We start from the raw sequence: 8,910 nt of genomic DNA, 5'->3' as shown, positions 1-8,910 counted from the left end.
TGGCCACTTACACCACACAGGACACAGTTTTGGCACAGAACCATTCTGGCAGGGTACCAATCCTGCTGTGCTGTGAGGCAGGCGCGTGTGACTCAGCAGGGACATCCCTCGGTGCTGAGGGACTGTAGGCTCCTCTTCTACCAAAGCCATTTGAAGTGAGACCTTTTGTGCTGTGAATGGGAGGTGGGCACATTGTCTGCACATCTCTAAAGGGCAGTCTTCCCAAAATACTCACAATGTGGTTGCTGGTGGTCATTTGAGCTCTCTTTCTCCGTTGAAAGGGCAGGTACTAATAATAAACAAGGCAAATAATTGAGCAAAAGGAGGTTGTTAAATAGACAAACAAACAGTGCAAATCTGTTCTACATACCTTCAATAACGCACACTGCACTGCATCAGCATATTGCTGGTCATGAAAATGCATCACGTAAGTATTTGATACATCATGCATTGGCCAGTAATGGACAAACTCATCTAAAAATACAAGAGGACTATTTTAAGGTATAGAATTGCAGTTTAAAAAGAATTCAGTTCCAATCTACACATCAGTTAGTGCAATGTGGTTATTACAGGGCTTGCCTAGATGGTAAAGAAGAAGGATTTTATGCTTGAAGAATTTAAGCTAATTGACTAAGATCTAAAAGAGCAGCCAAAATATAAATTAGTTGGTCTCTTTAACAGACTATCTCTTTAAGATTGTAGGCTCTATGGAGAAATCAAACCACTGTGAATTGAATCAGGACCATTATGATTTATACATTTATCCCTCTTCAAAGTACAGTGTTTTTATGGTGCCATCATAATTTAATAATGTAAAGCTTAATGATTTAAAGTGAACTTCACAACACAATGCCGAAATAGACAGATAAATTCATATTAAAAAATAGTATCTTTTACATTTATCAGAATCTGCACAATTTAGAAAACCCCTGCTAGACGATGTTATCTTTGACACTTTGGTTTACATTATTCAAGCTGCTTTTGTCTTCCTTAAAAATACCCAGAAAGTTAAAAATACTTGGCAAAATTTGAATCAATTTCAGTAAGTGATTGGCACTCTTTCTTCCTAAAACTCAGTGTTGCACCACTGCTACTTAAATTATAATGAGGGTGTTCCAGAGGTTAATACTTATAATAGTTTAATGCCAAGGTGATGGAGAGGCTTGAAAGCAACAATACCTGGGAAAGAGACTCACCTTTCTGTAAATAATCACTCAGAGCCAGTCTTACATTTCTACATATCATCAGGTACAAGGAAGAGACGTCAGGAAAAGGATTAGCCCAGAAATGGGATATCCTGCTCACAGTGCTGGGGGGATGTTGCATTCCAGTAAATTCTCCATGGATCTGGGAAAAACCAGCAGCAAGAGCACATGGTGTACTTTATCTCAAGCTTTCCTTTCATAAGCCAGGCAACTTCAGAGCAGAAATGGGGTGGTCTCTGCTGACCATCTGCTACCTTATGGAAGAGATGCATTGGTCAGGTCATTCAGAATCTACTCCAAGGGAACAGGAAGAGATGGAATGACCCTAAAGCATTTAAATTAGGTAACTTCTGTCTCAGAACAGCATTACCAAAGGTCTAGCAGGATTTGGTGGTGACACTCTAAGACCCTCTGGGAACCATAACACTGGTGCTAGTGAGTGGTGGCTGGTGAGATCTCCTCTCAGTGGAGCACACGGGATGGGAGAGCAGACACATGGATGCCCAACCATGCACCTGGTCCAAACAAGGGATAAAACATGGGTCTAGCAGCAATCCTTTAGGAACAGGCTTGATTTTCCTTCAGTCTGGAAGGTTGATCTTAGGGAGGTCCTCCTCAAAAATACAAAAAAATTTCAAAAGCTGAGATTGGGCTAGAGTCTGGCAAAAAGTAGCAGATTTTTATATTTGTAAGCACTGGAAGTCTTCTAAAATGAAATTCAGCAGCTTCTCAGAGAGGACAGAGCTATCTGGCTGGCTGAGCTAGATGTTTTCTCCTACGTGCTATTAAAAAATGCTCTTTTAGTCCTGTCCATATGGGTGTGCCACAACATCTGTTCTCCTCAGGTGGGCCATGGTTGAGATGAGGTTAACTTCTTTAACTTTTTAACAGCTGAAATAGTAGAAGCTGATAGCAGTTGATGATACAGGTTCCCCCCAAGCTGCCATTGACTTTTTCTGGAAAAACAGAAGTGCCGGGTAAGATATGCAGAACAGATCATACAAAACCTGTACCCAATCCCAGTTACTGTGACAGGAACCTAATTCTAAACTGCAACTGCCTGTGCTTCTTCCTTAAAATGCACATTTCTGGCTCTAGATTATAACAGAAATTTGAGCTCCAGACTTTCAAATAAAGAAATGCTCACCCTCTGGAAAAGATGGAATGAAAAAGATTTCTGAACAAATCCATCCATCTCTACACAGTCTCCTCTGTATGCATGGCAAAACTGTCTGGCCCTGTGCCCAGGCAAGCTCCCTGCAGACCCTGCTGCTCTCCCTGGGGCTCCAGGCCATGTGGCCACCTTCAGCTCTCCCAGTGCCTCCCCTGAGTCTGCCCAGCTCTGGGGAGGGCAGGGATGGTTTCCCATCCCACCAGGGTGTCAGAACCAAGTAGGGCCGGTTGGCACCTCTGTCCTTGTTGTCTGTGACACCCAGCATTGTCCACACCAGGCACACAACCCAAGCAGTCACATGGCCCAGCACAGTGCCATGTCCAGCTGTGCTCCCTTGGGCCTAGCAGGACAGCCCAACTCAGCTGCACTGCTTTGTATCCTGTGTGGGCTTTGACCTTGTTTCCTTTTTAATATTCTATAACCAGGTCCAGAGTGATAAGGTCTCCCCTGAGCCTCCTTTTTCTCCAGGTTAAACACCCCCAGCTCCCTCAGCTTCTCCTCATCAGTCTTGTGTTCCAGACCCTTCCCCAGCTTTGATGCCCTTCTCTGGACTCACTCCAGCACCTCAACCTTCTGAACTGGGGGGTCCAGAACTGCTCACAGAACTCGAGGTGTGGTCTCACCAGTGCTGAATATGGGGGCAGAGTCACTGCCCTGCTCCTCACGACAAAATTTCTGATCCAAACTAGGTACCATTGACCTTCTTGGCCACCTGGGCACACACTTCCTCATGTTCAGTCACTGTCAAACAGAACCCACAGGTCGTTTTCCACCAGGCAGCTTTCCAGCCCCTCTGCCCTCAGCCTGTAGCATTGCCTGGGGCTGTTGTGAGACAAGGGCAGGACCCAGCATTTGGCCTTGTTGAATTTCTTACCATTGGTCTTGGCCCATTGATCCAGCCTATCCAGATTCTTTTGCAGATAATGGCTGGAGAGATGGTGACTGGAATGATCAATGGTGGTGAGCATCTCTCCACTGCCCTGCCAGAAGTGCTCATGTGAGAGGATGAAATGACATTATTATCAAGGAAGACTGCTGTGTGTGTACCCTCAGGCACAGCTGCATCACCAAGAAGCCTGGAGCAGCTACTGGGAGACCTAAGTCAGGTCAGGCACTGTCTTTTGGGTATCCCTGTGCCCCTTGAGCCACCTGCTGATGGCACATCCCTCATAGCCCTGGAGACCCTGCCCACACTGCCAGTGCAGGACTGGCTCTGCACCTTGCCCAACCTGTCAGCTGCACCAGGCTGCTGCAAAACCCAGCAGCACTCGCCTGCCAAGGAGTGTGATCTACCCACCTTGAAAGACCTTCCCTCCATATCAGTCCTTTGTTGGCTCAGCTGGTCACTGGCTCTTGCCCAATCCAGCTGTGATGTTTTCTGTGCATTCATGGTTATCAGAATAGGGTCAGCAAAGCTCCAGCTCCGGATCTTTGTACAATTGATTGTTATAAACTGCTGTCACCAACTTTGTTAACCTAGGCATTAATAAATCGAGTTGTGCTGACCACAATAAAGGGGAGTTGATTTTATTTATTTTTGTTGGTAAGTCATAGATGATCTGGCCACCTGATAAAGGTTCATTTGTTCATATTTGTAACGTGTTTTTGTATCATAACCATTATACAAACCTCCACTGTTTTCAGCTGTGAGGTTTTCCTAACTTATCAAGCACCAAAATTATTCTCTTAGCACTGTTCAACTCCTACAGAGACCACTTTTACAAGAGCCAAACTTCTAGTGCACGCATCTTTTTCCACCAAGTTCTCTGTCCTGCCTTTCAAACTGAGGACTCATCACCTTCTCTGTGATTCAACTTAGACCAGACATTCACTTCCTCTGTTCTTGTAGGGAAATACTGACACAAAATTGGCCTTAAACAAAGGTGTATAAATACAGTAAAAATTTATCAATGCATATTTGACACTGTTACCTTTTCATCTGTTTGTTTCAACATGGTCTAACAGGTGTCCCTGCCCAAGTGAGGAGGGGGGGTTGATGATTTTTGAAGTGCCTTCCAACCCAAACCATTCTAGGATTTTATAATTCTTTTTGCCTGCTTAAGTTCTAGCCCTCTCAATGGCCTTTTTCTATATAGTAAATAATAAAGAACAGTGTTCATCGTTATGGTGCTATGCTGACCTGAGATAATGTACCGTCTGTAAAACCCTTGCCGAACAGCCTTGTTCCCCTTGAGACTCTGCTTTCTACCCTCGCTGGCAGCTCTGGGGCAGGGAGCAGCAGGAGCAGAGTGAGACGGGTGACACGTGGGGACCACACGGATATATGGGCTGCACGCTGCCGTCCCACGCAGGAACAGCTAAAGCATTCCCGAAACACGAATAGCTTGGAATGGTTGTGGGCAGGACAACAGCTGGAAACGGAGTGGGAGCTGCCGTCAGCAGTGCTGTTCTGCCACCTGGTGCTGGAGCACCGTCCCGGCTGCTCCCGCAGCCGCCCTCCTGCTTCCCTCCATCCCTCTCCCTCCCTCCCTCCCGGCCCCGGCGGGACCTGCCCCAGCGCCTCTCCCGGCAGCACACCCAGCGATCCGGGACACGCGCTCCCCACGGAACTGTGAAACCCTTCTGTAAGCCTGGATGGGTTTTATTACTAATAAATATAGTTCCCCTTTGCACAGGGCACTCCTGGTGATTAAATTGTGTCCTAGAATGTGATAACTACTGGGTGCAAAGATACAGCTGCTACTTACCCATAATTTATAGGTACATGGTGTGATAACTTGGGGTTGTCCTGGACTTTGATGATCCTTGTGGGTCCCTTTGAACTGAGAAATTCCAACTATATTCCCTGATTCTATTCCCATTTTTAATATCCAAGTCTAAAAAATACCAAATACGTGCATTTATGATCTAATTAGATGTGTTCTTAACCCCTTCCTCACCTAACATTTCCCTTTTATATTCTAACATGGTGCAGGCATTCCTGTAGTTGTAAACTGATGCATGGCTTAGTCTGAAGCATGCATTAAAGATTTGGGTTTTAACTACTTGGAAATGGATTGTCCATGAAGATTATCAAAAATACACAGCAGAAGGGACTGTTTTCCACCTCCAAATAAATGCTGTTGAGAAATGCAGAAAGACTCTGTATTTTACCTTATACTTTAATTTACTTGGCTGCAGCTTCTTCCCCACAGCTTCCTAATCCTGGAGTCACTATCCCTACCTTGTGGGGCAGTACCTGGGTACAATGGGCACTTCTAGAGTCTCTGCACTAAGAATGATACTGAGAACATTGAGAAGATCAGCAGCAAGCCGGCGCTGCCTCCCTGCAGCTCGGTGGGCATATGAAGGACCTTCAAAGGCAACACACGGAGCAAGCCCCTGTGTTCTGTACAAGTCATGCACAGGTTGCAGGTTGCATATAGGAACGGGATCCAGGAAACAAAGGTTAAATATGCCAACCTGCAGAGTATGAGAATCCTGGTAGACATTTATCAATATTTATTTGACCATAATATTCACAGCTGGCTACCCTGAAAAGATTTCCCCTTCCCATTCCAATGCCTGCAAGCTTTATAGAGTAAAGCAAATCGACAGGCAAACACTGAGGCCTGACTGACATGTTAAGAGCTCTCAGGTAGTCAGCTCCTCTGACAATGCAGCCTGAATGATGTTGATAAGCCATGTCTTCAGGGGTTGCTATATACAGGTGACTCTCTTGCTCATGCAGGACAGACCTGCTGGCAATCACACAGACCAGGCAATTTGGAATGTCAAACAATTCTGGGTATCATAGAAGCCTCTTTTGGTGTCAGGGGTAAATTGCACTTCAAACTTCTATCTTTCTCTGCAGGAAATCAGAAGTGACTGATTTAACTCAGAGGTGGGCACAGGCTGACTGCTCACAGAACAAGCTGGTTGGTCTGGGCCAACAGCCCCACTGCTCCCAGCTCCACAGGCAGTACACTCAGCTGCCAACTAACCTACAGAGTGGGAAAAGGGAACAGCTAAGCCTGGTTTGTATACTGAGTTTCTTTCAGGTTGACTCATAGAGAGCTAATGAACCATGATCTGTAGAATTTCATAAAGATATTTATGAATATCCTCATAAAGATATTTATTAGTTTATGAAGCTCTTCTCATAAAGATGCAACTGCTGTTACAGTTCCAGGACTGAACATTTCAGAAATAAAGTTCAGAATTATTCTAGAGTGAGGCTTATTCCACAGACCTGATGCGCTTTCTGCAGGTCTCAAGCAAAATGGCAACAAAACAAAACAAAGTTTCTTCTCCTGTCTTTTTTTTAACAGAGAAACACAGCAGCGCTATAGATAATTAGAACATGTACAATACAGCTTTTTTTGCTTGAATTTTTCAAGAAAAAATTGAGGTCTGTTCTTAAATGAGGGAAATAAACTGGCACAAGGTGAGAGAAAAAGCTCAAAGTACTCAACACTTTCTGGCTTTGGTTTTCACAGACAGGCCTGCTCCCACACCTCTGCATGTGCTTTGGAGAGGCACAACCATCAGGAGACCACAATCTTAGTGCCACCCTGAAAACTGGATGTATTCAAGTCCATAGAGTGGTGATGGGACCAGCACAGAGGTGTAGAAGTGATTGGCCCACACAATTATGATGTTGTTAAAATATCATACATGAAAGAAACCATGTTTATCATGAGAGGGCTCTGATCACTGGAAAAAGAACTCAACTCTGAATAAAAAGAAGACCCAAGGAACAGAGGCTAGTTTGCTTCCACTGCAATCCCCAGAGGAATGAAGGTACAGTTCCCCTTAGAATTTATTCATAAATAATTGCAGGACACAGGAATAACCAACATGGATTTGTCCATGGCGAATTAGACTTGACCCTTTGATAATTTTGCATCTCAGTGCTGACAGCAATGCTGATGAGGTGAGGGAGGTGATGCAGCACATCTGAGCCTCAGACAATGCCTCCCACAACAGCTTTCCTTAGAAGCTGAGGTGTGTGGGCTGGAAGAAGTCAACAACTTAACATCCAACTGGGGCCAGCAAGTAAAAGAGAAAATATTCCAGGGGGACAGTACCAAGGGCACAGTGTTCAACCTTCCCCTGTTAGTGACAGACATGTCACTAGTTAGTAACATAAATGACTAGTCACACAATACAGCTGGGAGTCTCAGGTTGGATATCAGGAAAAACTTAAGTGGAACAGATTACTCGAAGAGTACAGATGATCAATATCCTTTCCAGTTTCTTAAGACTTCATTAGAAAAAAAGAGTATAGCTGACCTGGTCTAGGATTGCCCATGTAAGGCTTTACATCACACTTAAGTCAAGCCTTTAGAGTCCTTCCACCAAAACATCTCTGAATTGTTGTATCAGACTTCATTCTTGTCAGTAAAAATATTGGTATTTCAAACAAACTGCCTTTAGTATGCAAAGCACACATTTATTCATTGTAGTCCAATGATTGTTATGGGTGCCTATCAAACAGGGATATTTTATGATTCTTTCCCTGCTTAGCTTCATTCCCAAGTCTTTCTGGGAAGCTTTGTACTTCCAGAAGAAGCATCTGTTGTATATATGAGAACTTGTGACACTTGTTCTCAGCCCAGCCAGTTAGCTGCATAATTCTGCTCCCAGGCCCAGCAAAGGCACCTTTTTCTCCCCTGTATACTTTCATCAGAGATAGACACAGCAAAATTTACTGTAGGGAACAGTTTTTAATCAGCAAATCCTTTAACGGTATCTGCAGTGACATACTGGGTTCTCTGCTTAGAAATGTACGTCCAAAAAAAAAAGGTCAGTTCCAGGTTGAAGGATGCTATATCTTTGGTATTTTGTTTCAGAAAAATATTTATGCAAATTAGAGTTTAAGGTTGCTACCCTCAGTCTGAGGAATTCTAATTATTAAGAGCAAAAACATTTGGCAGAGGAACAGAGGTATCAGAACATCTATCCCTAAAACTATTGTGTCCAACAAAACAAACAACTTCCATCTCTAAATAGATCAGTGATGCCCTTTATTTTTCCCCTCTCCCAATTGCCAATTAAAGAATTGCATTTAGGATTTGCTGATATTCCACACAACAGCTGCTGGTAAATTTCTGGCTGACTGTACAGATCAGCTTCTTGGAAGGCCAATGTGCTGTACAAGCGTGGCAGAAATGGAACAGGCAGCCAGGATTAAATCACAGTTAAAGGGGGAGGGGAGAGGAATGCCTGCATTACAGCCTTGTGAGGAATTACTGGTCACGTTAGTTCTCCAAATCTACCCTGGCCTAATTGAGCTGCATTTTCACTGTAAAGCAGGCAAACTGCCAGTCATGGTGAAGTGAAACCAGCTCTCCATTAAATGAGAGAAGGCTCAGAAGCATGGTCATGTTTAAAACAGAAACCTTCAAGAATAAGGGTGCTTGAGGAACTATGTTTGAACAGGACTTGAACTAACACTAAAATACAGCTCTTAAGCAATATACCAGGTGCTATTGGGTTTTTGTTAGGTGCAGTCTTTTGTTTGGTTGGTTTTCTTTTTTTCAATTTGCATCCTCTGAGTCTGATTTCATATTCATGTCAAGTATCACT

Source organism: Catharus ustulatus, chromosome 5, assembly GCF_009819885.2.
Source record: "Catharus ustulatus isolate bCatUst1 chromosome 5, bCatUst1.pri.v2, whole genome shotgun sequence".
NCBI classification, from domain to species: domain Eukaryota; kingdom Metazoa; phylum Chordata; class Aves; order Passeriformes; family Turdidae; genus Catharus; species Catharus ustulatus.
Note: the sequence above shows the minus strand (reverse complement) of the source record.